The sequence below is a fragment of the Epinephelus moara genome, chromosome 22, assembly GCF_006386435.1.
Source record: "Epinephelus moara isolate mb chromosome 22, YSFRI_EMoa_1.0, whole genome shotgun sequence".
NCBI classification, from domain to species: Eukaryota; Metazoa; Chordata; class Actinopteri; order Perciformes; family Serranidae; genus Epinephelus; species Epinephelus moara.
This window is the reverse complement of record NC_065527.1, coordinates 258598-272223: the sequence shown is the minus strand read 5'-3', so window position 1 is coordinate 272223 and position 13626 is coordinate 258598. Positions and strand designations below refer to the sequence as shown.

General features: G+C 36.4%; 1 protein-coding gene and 1 long non-coding RNA gene across 3 annotated transcripts in view; one reads left to right on the top strand and one right to left on the bottom strand.

The window, feature by feature from the left end:
• The window catches only part of LOC126384406 (gastrula zinc finger protein XlCGF57.1-like), a 22532-nt gene extending 12160 nt beyond the window's left edge, over positions 1 to 10372 (bottom strand). Inside the window, exon 1 of one of the 2 annotated variants that reach the window (XM_050035465.1) lies at positions 9283 to 10372. The gene's annotated coding sequence lies outside the window, so the exon portion shown is untranslated. Of the gene's footprint in view, positions 1 to 726; positions 869 to 9282 lie in introns of those variants that run through there. The other variant, XM_050035464.1, reaches the window with a different exon arrangement.
• Positions 10373 to 10478: 106 nt separating this feature from the next.
• LOC126384512 (uncharacterized) lies at positions 10479 to 12739 on the top strand. Its single transcript, XR_007569296.1, has 3 exons — positions 10479 to 10595; positions 11144 to 11383; positions 11488 to 12739. It is a non-coding gene; the product is annotated as an uncharacterized LOC126384512 (long non-coding RNA).
• The last annotated feature ends 887 nt before the right edge of the window (positions 12740 to 13626 follow it).

Sequence of the window (13626 nt, the reverse complement as noted above, 5' to 3'; positions counted from 1 at the left end):
ACTCTGATCACAGCCTCTCTCTGATCACAGCCTCACTCTGATCACAGCCTCTCTCTGATCACAGCCTCACTCTGATCACAACCTCTCTCTGATCACAACCTCTGATCACAGCCTCTCTCTGATCACAGCCTCACTCTGATCACAACCTCTCTCTGATCACAACCTCTGATCACAGCCTCTCTCTGATCACAGCCTCTCTCTGATCACAGCCTCCTCTTCACCGTTTATTGTTTGTGAAATTAAAGTCAACCAGAGTTTTGTCTCCACGGAGGGAAATGGTGTCAGCTGGCAGAGACAAGAGGAAGCATCACTGTGACGTGGAGTTACATTTCTGGAGGTGCACGAGACAAACTGTGTGGATGTTTCTGCTGATTATAAAACTACAACACATCTTTGTTGCAGTTCTGTCCTCTTGAAATGAACTACAAAGTTGTTTTCAGGATTTTCTCATCTCGTGGAGGAATGATGAAAGAAAAACACCCTGAAATATGACGAAACGATTTTCAGTCAGCAGCTCAGACTGTCCCCGTGTGTCCTCCAGGAGGACATCCTGTCTGGGTCCATGTCCCAGTGTCTCTCAGTCAGCAGCTCAGACTGTCTCCATCCTCCCAAAACACTCTCACTGACAGCAGCAGAAGGAATGAGACGTGTTAGCAGGAGCTAGCTGTGGCTAACGTTAGCAACATTAGCAGTGAAGCTGTTTCCGGAGGGAGAGAGAAAACAAACCTGCTCTTTGTAGTTTTATTTCAGCTTTGAAGTCCACATCCAGCTGTCTGTGACGTCACAAGGTCTTTACTAAACTAAACTCTGGAGCCTTTTCACTCCGCCGTCCTCCGCACGAGACTAATCACTACTGTAGGTTCCCCTTCTTCTTCGTTTTGTTTCCCGGCAGTTGGCATCCGGCATTTACCGCCACCTTCTGCTCTGGAGTGTGGCTCACACACACACACACACACACACACACACACACACACACACACACACACACACACACACACACTTGCTTATCCTCCTGATTTGTTCTGGTTTTTTTGTTGTTGCCTTTTAATCAGTCTCTATCTCCACCGACCAACTTCTCTCCCTTCATGTGTGTTTCTCTCTCAAAGCTCTTTCCATCCTCGCAGACCGAGATATCACCCACTCCAGCTCATTACCATCCTCTTCATCACTAATTGACGTGATGAAACATTCAGAGTACAGTTTCTGCGATCCGCCAGAAGTTTTCAATCCAACACTCCGTCCCTCCCGGATGATCGTTCTTACGCCAGAAGTGTTTTAATAATGTCAATGACATAAATCATCGTGACTGAGTTACACAGCCTCAGACATATTAATGACATCATCATTATTTTTATCATGTAGCCTAACATCATTATCGTTCACAACGAAACCATTCATTATTGACTTTTTTTTCAACTTTATTTAACAAAGTCTGGCGTAATATTCGAAGCTTTCAATTTTCCAGACTGAGCATTTGCAGCATATTTGTAACAGTACATATATCAAAAATAAAATAAAATAAAATAAAATAAAATAAATAACAGAATAGAAGTCAGAGGTCTAGACAGAAATGAATGCATTCAAATTGTCATAAACAGTCAAGGCTTGTTTGGTTTGAAGACATTTCAGTGTTTTTTTAAAGTTGGTTATCTCATTCATATAAACTGAGAACAGTGGGTGGCTCTTCATGATTCTGCATCTGTGGATAAATTGTTTTGCAATAATAATTAAACTGTTACACATCATTTCCCGTTTTTTTTGTTTTGTATTATAACTCCATACTTAATGTCCTTGTATTCCACCTCGGGCGACTGAGTGACCTTTTCAGATATGCAGTCTTGAAATGCTTCCCAAAACACTCTGGTATAAGTACAGTTAAAAACAAGTGTTCTAACGTCTCAGTATCAGAGTCACAAGAAGTACAGTGGTTTTTATCGATGTTGAATCTTTGTCTCAGAAACTCATTACAAGGATAGATATCATTTAAGGTTTTAAAATGTGTTTCTTTAGCTTTCGGTGATGCGGGTAGAGTGAGGCATCTGGCTCTAATTCTGACTATAATCTCTTCAGGATGATCTTTGAACAGATTTTTTCTTTTAAATGATAAAGGGAAGAGATTAGACGTGAGGACACCTCGTATGATTTTGTTAGTACATTTTTTATCTATGAAATTAATATCATCTATAAAAAGTGACGGCATCATTCTATTATCATAAAGCAACATTCCTTTTAGTACCATGTTCACCTTGTGGAATCGCTTTGATCACCACTGAGTGTTGTTGTTTAGTACACTTCATATTAAATTGATTAACAAAATCATCATAGTCAAGAAAGTTTCCTCTTGAATCCGTTAAGTGCAAAATTGACCAAATACCCAGTCATTAAAAAACAAAGATTTTCTTCTAGACAAGACACATCTGTTGTTCCAGATGGGAACAGACTGTGGAGTAAAGTTATGACCATAAATTAGTTTCCAGTACAGGAGGACCTGCTGATGAAACTCGGGCAACTTAACTGGTAGTTTGGTGATATTAACAGAAAATCTATCCCATTTTTCAAATATTTTAGAGGGAATGTGAATGAATATAAAAATGAAACCAGAAACCATTGACATTTTTTAGAAATTGTTGCAACCATTTGAGTTTCATCATGCCGTTCATTGCTTCATAGTCGATCACATTTAGACCTCCATCATCTAACGATTTTACCACATCCCCTTTTCTCAGATAATGAGGTTTATTTTTCCAAATAAAATTAAAATTTGTTTGATTGATTTATTTAATTAAATGATCAGGAATGGGTAAAGAGAACGCTGGATATGTAAATCTAGGAAGTGCTTCAATTTTGGGGATCAAAATATGTCCAAAAATTGACATATCTCTTTGTAACCAGGAGTTGAGTATTTTTAGTTTTCTTTATGACAGTCATAATATTTAATTCTTCTCTGGTTTTACAATCCTTTGTTATGGTCACTCCTAAATATTTCACTTCATTTTTCACTGCAGTCCCATATAAGTCAATTGGTTGAAGATCATGTATTGAAATTAGCTCGCATTCTTTTAAATGTACAGCCTAGAAAAATGATCTATTTTATTGATTACCAAAGGGATCTGTTCTGCCCTCTTGAGGAAGATTGTGGTATCTTCAGCTAGCTGAGTTATGGTCAGATGATTACTTCATACATTTAAAGGCTCAATGTCGGGGTTATTTTTAAGAAAAACTGCTAATAACTCTGCAGCTAAAATAAATAATAAAGGAGAGCAGGAGCAGCCCTGCCGTATCCCACGTTTAACCTCAAATCTTCTAGTTCTTCCTTGAGGGAAAGAGACTGAACTGTTAATATCCTTATACATTATATTAATTACTTTAATAAACTGTGCACCAAAGCCAAAATACTCTAAGGATTTTATTATAAACAAATGCTCAACAGAATCGAAGGCTTTGTAAAAATCTAAAAATAAAATAAAGCCTTTATCTTCAATTAAATATTTATAGTCAAGTAAATCAAGAACCAACCTAATATTATGTATAGACCTGTCTCTATAAATCCCGATTGAGTTTCACTTACTGTCTGTCCTAAAATAAGAGTAAACAATTTGTAGTCAACATTTAATAAAGTCATTGGTCTCAGGTTATCAGTATACCTTTTGTCCTTACCAGATTTGGGTAACAGAGTAAAGACACCTTGTTTCATAGTCGGCATTAAATCATTATTCTCAATGAATTCCTTCAGAGCATTAAATAATAGTTCTTTTAAGTCTTCCCAGAAAAACTTATAAATTTTGAGGTTAAACCATCTTGACCAGGTGATTTTCCTGCTGACATTTGCTTTATAGCTGCATCCAGTTCTGTCATTTCTATCTCAGAATCACACAATGTTTATAATGTTGAGTCAATTTTAGAAATGTTTTGTTTCATACTTTCCAAAAAAAGATAATGAATCTTCTCCTGCGTGTGCTGAAGAGTATAAATAAGAATAGAAACAGTGAATTTCTTCAGATATTAATTTTGTGTCAGAGCATTCTCTATCATTGATGATCAGCAGATCTATTCGATTTCTTTCTTGTCTCCTCCTTTCAAGTCCAAAAAAATTAGATGAATTTTTCTCTCCTGGCTCTGTCCATTTAGCTCTGCCTTCTGAATGTACAACTTATCTACTCTGGTTTGTAAACATAACTTTTTTGCCTTATCTTCATCTGATAACTCAAATTTTCTACAACATTAATTCATTTCTTGAAATAATTTAAGTTCATTTTTTCTTTGCAGTTGATGTCTGGATTTACCACGTTTATAAACTTCTGACCTTATATTTAAAATATTCCCATTTTCTGCAATAATTGTCTAATTCTGTATCATTTTTAATTTCTCCTAATAAATCCTCTACATTCAACAGATCAGCATTAAACACCCAATCATTTTTCTTGGATTTTGAATTGTTTTCCGCTTTCAGAGTGATACCAGTTACACAGTGGTCTGTCTGCTGTGCGGGTTTCTCTCTCCAAATGTTGATAACATTTATTTTATTGACATTATCGAAACACTTATGGCTAAGAACGATTACCCGGAAGTGGTTGTTGGTCCGACCCCTAACCCTTCCGTCCCCGGAACCTTTTTTTTTTTTTTTTTTTTTTCCAAACTTTATTGAACAATACAATAATTACAACATCAAGTAAGAATCTCCACTTTGCATTCTTACAAAAAAATACGAACTTGTGCAAGGCAAAAAGAAAAATAAACATCAAGACTATCATCTCAGTAANTTTTTTTCCAAACTTTATTGAACAATACAATAATTACAACATCAAGTAAGAATCTCCACTTTGCATTCTTACAAAAAAATACGAACTTGTGCAAGGCAAAAAGAAAAATAAACATCAAGACTATCATCTCAGTAAATTAAGTGGATATATATAAACATAAATTCCAATAAAAATATAGATATATACTATGACATGTTAGAAAATAAATCAATAATAAATAAATAATACAGGCAGTCCCTCATTTGCAATGAGACAATCCTTCTCACCATATCATTCACATTTCAACCACATGAAAATGATGCTTAAGGACACATTAACAAGTTTTGTTTTGTTTTTTTTTTTGTTTTTTAGACATTGACATTTCGATCAGTTAAAGCATTAAAAATTGTAACATATTGCAAAGTTTTTGTATTGGTCCATATTTTTCAGCTAAAAGTAATAGAGAGGAATAAAAGATTTTAAGTTCGTTCTTAAAACATATTAGTGAAGGTCTTTGATTTCTCCATTTACATGCATGTATATGATATTTTCCCATAATCATGATAGTATTGATCATGTCAGATATTTCTTTAGCGATGTCATTCTTGTATATTAGGATTTGATTCATATCAAAAGGTGTGATATTCTCTATTGCAGTACTTAACCAATTATGCAGGTTCTGCCAAAATTGACTTGTGACTCTACATGAATAGAAGAGATGTTCAATAGTTTCAGGTTCTTCAAGACAGAAAACACAAGCTTCAACCTCAAATCCAAATCTTTTCTTAAGAGTTTCTGCTGTAGGGTAATAATTATTAATAATTTTATATTGTACTTCTTTTGCTTTTGGCGGAATTGGCCATTTTAAATATTTGAAGTATTTATTCGTGCTACATAAATCATTGTTTATTCTGATTTTTGCAGTTCTAGTATAATCATGAAAAGTTTTACATTTGAAAGCTTTCCCAATAAATTGATTGTTACATTTTCTATCACTAATATGCAATTGATTAATTTTTAATTCTGGCATGACCGCTTGTATTCTTGATTGAGAGAGTGTGTTTTGTATTAAATGTACCAGAGCAAGAGGTATTGCTTTGCATATTTTGCTGAATTCTCTATAAGAACATTGAACATCAAATTTTTCTTTAAAGGTATTAAAATGTAAGAAATTTCCATGGTCATCCATTAGATCTATAACAAAAATCACCTTTTTATCGAACCAATCCTGTTTGAATACAGTTTTCCTATTTATCGTAATTGTTCTGTTATTCCACAATGTGGAGCCATGTGGAGTAAAATTATGGGAAAATATCATCTTCCAATAGTACAATACTTGTTTATGAAATTCAGATAGCTTCACAGGCAGTTTCGTAGTTTCAAAATCACATTTTAACACAAAATCCAACCCTCCAATTTTCTTAAAAATACTTCTGGGGATGTGAAACCAAATTGATTCTGTCTGTGACATAAAGGCTTTTATCCAATTTGTTTTAAAGACTCCTACCATTGATTCAAAGTCCAGTGTTTTCAAACCTCCTTCTTTATAATCTTTGACCAGTTGTGATTTTTTAACATAATGCGTTTTGTTTCTCCATATAAAGTTGTATATTATAGAGTTTGCCTTTTTGATGTTTTTAGGAGTTACATACATCAAGTAACATGGATAAATCAATTTTGATATCCCCTCAGATTTGGATAATAGGTTTCGACCAAAAATGGATACATTTCTCATTAGCCAGTGATTTAAGGTTTTTTTCATATTTTCTATTTTTTCATTCATATTCTTTTCCTCCCTTTTTTTACTCTCTTTTATTAATTTTATGCCTAGATATTTAACTTCAGATTTAACAGGGATGGACATTATTTGTGTATCTGTACAAGGATATAGTGGTAGTATTTCGCTTTTCTTTAGATTTATATTCAAGCCAGATGCTTTGGAAAAAAGAGAGATAATGTTCAATGCTTTACAGACTACTGATTTGTCCTTTAAGAAGAAAACCGTATCATCCGCGAATTGACTAATGCGAAATTCATAATCAAAGATATTAATCCCTTTAAATTCCTGGTTATTTACAATCAGATAAGCCAACATCTGTGTGCATAAAATGAAGAGTTTTGGTGATATAGGACAGCCTTGTCTGATCCCACGAGAGATATTTATTCTAGGGGTCATTCCTGGATTAAGAGAAACATAACTGATTATTTCTTTATAAAACATTTCAATCACTTTACAAAACTTTTCACCAAATCCAAATTTTTTTAGTGTCTGAATCAGAAAGGAGTGTTCTACAGAATCAAAAGCTTTGAAAAAATCTATGAAAAGAATAAGACTTTCTGAATCAATAAGCGATTGGTAGTCTAGCATATCCAATATTAATCTCACATTATTGTGTATATGTCTACCTTTAATGAAGGCTGACTGAAACTCATCAACCAGATTGACCAGCACATTTTTAAGTCGATTTGCATATACAAGAGCTACTAATTTGTAGTCATTGCAAAGAAGAGTTATAGGTCTCCAGTTGTCTAGGTTCAGTAAGTCCTTATTAGGTTTGGGTAGTAGTGTTATCAACCCAGTTTTCATTGTGGGGGATAAGCATCCTTTTCCTATACATTCCAAAAAGGCTTTATGTAATAGGTCTTTAATGTCATTCCAAAAGTGTTTATAAAATTCTGATGTTATACCATCTATTCCTGGTGACTTTCCATTTTTCATCTGTTTTAGTGCACTTTCCAATTCTGATGTAGTTAAATCCTCATCTAATATTTTTTTATCTTCCTCATTCAGCATTTTTATGTTATCTTTGACTGTTTCAAATAATATGTCACAGTCTTCTTTTTGGAAATTGGATTTGTATAAATTGTTATAAAAAAGCCATATTTCATCATTTACCTGTTTTTGGTCATCAGTAATAGTATCATTTTTCTTCAGTTTATTTATTCTCTTTTTACTCTGTCTATGTTTTTCTAATCCATAGAAGTATGACGTATTTTTTTCTCCTAGTTCTATCCATCTGGCTCTTGATCTTATAAACGCTCCATTAGCTTTTTCCCTGTACATATCATCTAGTTTGACTTGAAGGGCATTCAATTCAGCCTTTTCCTCTATTGTTGTTTCAGTTTTTTCACATATTGTATTTATTTTTAGAATTAATTCTTTTTGTTTGTGTTTTCTTGTTTGTGAAATTCTTTTTCCTGTTACAATTGCTAACTGTTTGAGTTCAAATTTGAACCACTCCCATTTGTTCATATGCGACATGTCAAGTTTATTAACACTTTGAAAAAGGATTTTAACTTGTTTACAGAATCCATCATTAAGTAATAAACTATTATTAAATTTCCAAGTATTTTCTGATGGTTTGGGCTGCTGAATTATTTTTAAAGATAATTCAATCATGCAGTGATCTGTTAGGGGCGATATTGAAATTTTACATTTTAGAACATCTTTACATATTATCTGAGATATTAACCAATAGTCTAATCTTGAACAATGATTACTATCTGCCGAATTAGTCCAAGTGTACTTTACATAGGTGGGATTTGATATTCTCCAGTAATCAACTGTATGTGTTGACATACATAGATTGGTTAAAATATCATCATAATCAGGTTGCTGTCCTCTATGGGGTTTACGATCAAGCCATGAATCAGGAGCTATGTTGTAGTCACCTCCCATTACCACTTTCTCTGTCATAAAAGTAACTTTCCAGTTATTTATGAGCGAACTTAAACTTTCCATCATGACCCTATTATCTGCTCTGTTATTATATCCATACACACAAAGTAGAATAGGCCTATATCTTTGATCATGCATCTCTACTACCATTATAAGCCACTGTCCACCTGTATCACTTTTGTGTTCAATTACCTTTCCCGGAAATTTGTTGAAAAGCACCATCACTCCGGCAGAGTGAGAAGTTCCATGAGAGAAAAGGATTTCTTCTCCCCATTGCTGTTTCCAAAATTTTTCATCTGCTATCCCTGAGTGTGTCTTTTGTAAAAAAAAAAAAAAGCAATTTGCCTGTTGTTCCTTACAAAAAAAAAAAAAAGCCTTGCGTTTGACAATATTTTTTAAACCTCTGACATTTATAGAAACAAAAGATACCGACATTTATAACTCCAAAAACTCCTATTAGAACGCGCCTTTTAACCCTACTAGACGCAGGAATGTTTATGTAGTCCTAAATTGAAAATATTCATTAAACCAACCCCAAAAATTGCTTTAAATCATCTTCTTATACAGTTTAAATTAAAAGATATCCTCTTCGAAAAGCAATGAACAAAAAGGGCTGTGAAAGCCTTTGTTATCCTTTCTTCTCCCTTATTGCAACTTAGCTAACATTTTTTGTTATTTGAATCTATCATTTGCTTTGAACATAAAAATACCTTCTCTTTTAAAACTATTTCTCCACTGAAAACAAAATTTCAACAGAAAACAACATTTTTCTCAGAGCGTTTTTTCCTTTCTTTAACTTATCTAACACAGGTATAGATTATATTGTAAAACCTCAGTTCTGTTGTTATTAGCACTTCAGGTTACCTGAGATAAAGACATTTGCCTTTTTTGTCCCGTTATCAGGGCTCAACTCGTATGCCATCGATGATAGCATATCCCTCCTTCAGGAAAGCCTTTCTGCCATTACGCCTGGCCTCTTCCACTCTCGGCCACAACTTGGCTCTGGCCTCTCGATCCTCTTTAGAAAAGTCCTCCCTGAAGTGGATGTTCAGTTCTTTGCAGACTCTTGCATCTTTGGATTTCTTCCAGATGTCGTTCCTGGCCGTCCGCGTTGCAAACTGAATGATGATGGGCCTCGGCATTTTGTTGTACGCTGCATCATTTTTCTTGCCCAGACGATGAACCGTGTCGACCAACTCCCGGATTTTGTCCACTGCCACTGGAATCACCCTGGTCAGGATCCCAATTATAGCCTCTTTTACATCCTCGTTGTCTTTCTCCGGCAAGCCCAGTAGCCGCAGATCCCATCTCCTCTTGTATCTGACATTGTCTTTGCACATTTCTATCAAAGTGCTGTTTTCTTTCTTCAGACAGGCTATTTGCTTTTGCATTTTTCCAATTTCCTCCTTGTGTGTTAGCCTCTATGCGGAGTTCAAAGCTCTTGAGACGCTTGTCTTGTGTGTCAAATCTCTGCAGTACTGTTTGAATAGCTTCGTAGATGCTATCGTTGCTAACGTTAGCTTCTCTATCTCTCCTTTTCATGTCTCTCTTCTTCAGTCTTTTGGGATCAGGACTGGGGAGCGGTGTGTGTTCATTCAAAAGAGTTACCGTGCTCTCTTCCATGTCTTCCAGCTCCTGAATGTCTTCATCATCACACGCCTCTTTGAGTATTGCCAAATTGTAGTCATGGTCTCGCGTGCTAGCTTGTTTTGTAGCCTTATCCATGTCGTCAGTCAGATTAACGTCTTCTTTTTTTCACAGCTGGAGTCTTGAAGCTTACTTTACAGTGTTGCTTTAATCTTAATGTTGCGTTGGGTTAGTTATTTTGGTCTAGAATGACACTTTTTAGGACGAAATTATTATTAATTATTCTTTCAGACCCTGCTAAAAGTGCAGCTGCTCATTCCGCCATCTTGACGACCCCCCGAACCTACAGTAGTGATTAGTCAAAGAGCATGGATACCAAGAGGCGAAGCTCCGTTGAATTTCTGCCAACAGCCACTAGGGGCGCTAACGCCATTTTGGACTGTTGAGCTTGGACTGTTGCGCCCAGACAACATGCAAGATGTGAAGGAGAGAGGAGAAAAAAAGTAAAAGAAAACAGTGTAGTGCAATTAACTGCAACAACTATCAGTGGAACACCTGGCCTTCCACCGTTTCCCGAAGGATCCCGACAGGTAAGAACTCCTGAGGTGTAAGTTTGAAAGTGTTTTAATATCAATTTAATATGCCAGTTTTGGAGGGAAGATATATGTATATATGTATATATAGGCCTATATATGGCCTCTTGGGGCATTTATATCAGAAGTGATTACTGCTTAAGCATTGAAATATATCATATTAAAATAGCCTATATATTATTATTATTATTACTGTCCCCTTACTGTACAAACTGTAAATAAATCCTTATTCCTGACTGTGTGACGTCACCATTAATGTGTTTCTAGTTAAAATATTGATTTTTTTTTATTATTTATTTATTTTTTGGTAGATTGGCTTATGGGGTGATTTTGAAGGAGTAATGAAGTTAATCTTCTCATAAGTGGATGTAATATGTAGAGATGCCATCTAGGCCGTTTTTCCTCGTTTTGTTTTTTTAAGTCTATATTTTGCTTTACAAAAACGTGAAAAAGCAGCTGTGACCAAGCTATCACGAGGTGAGTAGCATTGTAAGCATAATTAATAGCGATATACTTCAGTGTGTCTGTGTGTTTTTGTATGCAAGCGGGTCTGCTGCGGCCTGCTGACAGTCCAAAATGGCGGCGGTAGGACGAAACCATGGGCGAGTCTGTTGCTACGGGTCGTTCTATTGAGCTTCGCCTCTTGGTATCCATGCTCTTTGGATTAGTCTCGTGCGGAGGACGGCGGAGTGAAAAGGCTCCAGAGTTTAGTTTAGTAAAGACCTTGTGACGTCACAGACAGCTGGATGTGGACTTCAAAGCTGAAATAAAACTACAAAGAGCAGGTTTGTTTTCTTTCTCCCGCCGGAAACAGCTTCACTGCTAATGTTGCTAACGTTAGCCACAGCTAGCTCCTGCTAACACGTCTCATTCCTTCTGCTGCTGTCAGTGAGAGTGTTTTGGGAGGATGGAGACAGTCTGAGCTGCTGACTGACAGACACTGGGACATGGACCCAGACAGGATGTCCTCCTGGAGGACACACGGGGACAGTAAGTGACACTGTTTACTCCCTCTGCTCCACATTTATCTGACAGCTGCAGTCACTCTGCTGACTGACAGACACTGGGACATGAACCCAGACAGGATTCGTTTACTGTTGATGGAAATGTTGATGTGGAGCTGCGGCCTGTTTGTTGTCACTCCCCAAAAATGCTGTTGAGCCATAAAGCAGGAAGAGGACAACACACTGCATTAGGTCACAGGTTATGAAGAAGGTGGTCTTAAATGATACAGACTGTATTAATATTGAATGAATCGGTTCAGATCCTTCGTGAGAAATGACAACAGCCTTTGGTTTCACATCTCAAACCACGTGTTCAGGAAGTTAGGAGCATCAGCCTCCTCCAGATGTGACTGTTATTAAATTAGCTCCTCTTCCATCAGCAGGGACCACATTATTGGAAAATGATTTGCAGACAGTTTTAGCCCCATAACACCTCAGTGTGGACCTGCAGGTCTGTGTCACTGAAAAGTCAATCTGTAGTTTCTAGAAAAAGGAACATGATGTGTGTTGCACTGACTGAACGCTTCAGGAAACATTCTGCCCTTTGACGACCTTTGGTCTACATCAAACGTGTCATCACAGCAATCCCTCAGTCTGTTATTGTGATGTCATAACATTTATTCCAAAGCAATGTTTGCCCCAGTCTCCCTTCGCTTTGGTGAATGGTCCTAACATCACCCTTTTAAAACAACCTCATTTCACAACCCTGGTTAAAGAATAATATCCACTCTCATCAAACAGAAATTCAATTCTACAGTTCTTGTCTAAACAGTTTCCTGTTGCACCAGAAGTGAAGGAGGGTCACATTAATAACCATCTGCTGAATGATCAGGACGTGTTTTTGGTTTCGATCATAAGAACTGCTCCTTCTGTGACGAACACTGAAACTACACAGCATTTATTTTATCAATGTAACTTTGCCTTTTGGGACAATTTGCATTATTGTCTGTTTCCTCAATTTGTCAACGTCTCTCGTCTCACAAAGGAAAACGTTTTGTTTGGTTTACGTGTGAAAGATCTGATACGTAACCTGGAGATCGACTCAATCATCAAGTTTTTTTATACATAAAACAGATTCATGAAATTTAAATCAAATGTTTTTCACAAAGAAATGTGTCTTTACTTTTCATCACTGAAATATATGGAGGAAAATAATGTGCTGAAGCCCAGCAGAGGATCTTCACCTCTTATTCCTGCTGAGTTTACTTTTATTTAGTTATCTGCCTTTTTGTTATTTATCTTATTTAACTTTTTTTTAATAACTATTACTTTTAATTTTCTCTTCATCCACATTATCTTTAACACCCATTACGAGGCTTGTCTGTTCCTTGTTCTTTATGTACCACACTAAACTATGCCAATTTGTACTGTAAATATGCTAATAAAGAATAATAAAAAAAAGAGCTAACAGAGCTAACATGGAGCTAATAGAGCTAACACAACGTTAACACAGAGCTAACACAGATCTAACACAGGGCTAATAGATCTTACACAGAGAGAATAGAGCTAACATAGAGCTAACACAGAGCTAGTAGAGCTATCACAGCCAACAAAGAGCTAACGCTGAGCTAATAGAGCTAACACGGAGCTAACAGAGTTGACACAGAGCTAACACGGTGCCAAACAAGGTGACACAGAGCTAACAGAGTTGACACAGAGCTAACACGGTGCCAAACAAGGTGACACAGAGCTAACAGAGAGCTAACAGAGTTGACACAGAGCTAACACAGTGCTAAAAAAGGTGACACAGAGCTAACAGTGAGCTAACAGTAGGGATGTCCCGATCCGAATCGGCCGCCGATATTAGCAAAAAACGTGCATGGGTATCAGATCGGACTGCATGGACAAATGCCGATCCAAGAACTCCGATCCAGTTTTTCCGGTTTTCCGGCCAGCTCAGCGCTCTGCAATTCAAGCAGTCCATTCCAGTGATCCGCTCCAGCACTTACTATCAATCCACCAGGCCAGCATGCAGACACACAGGAAACAGCAGCACCAGGCTGGCACTGACACTACTAAAATAA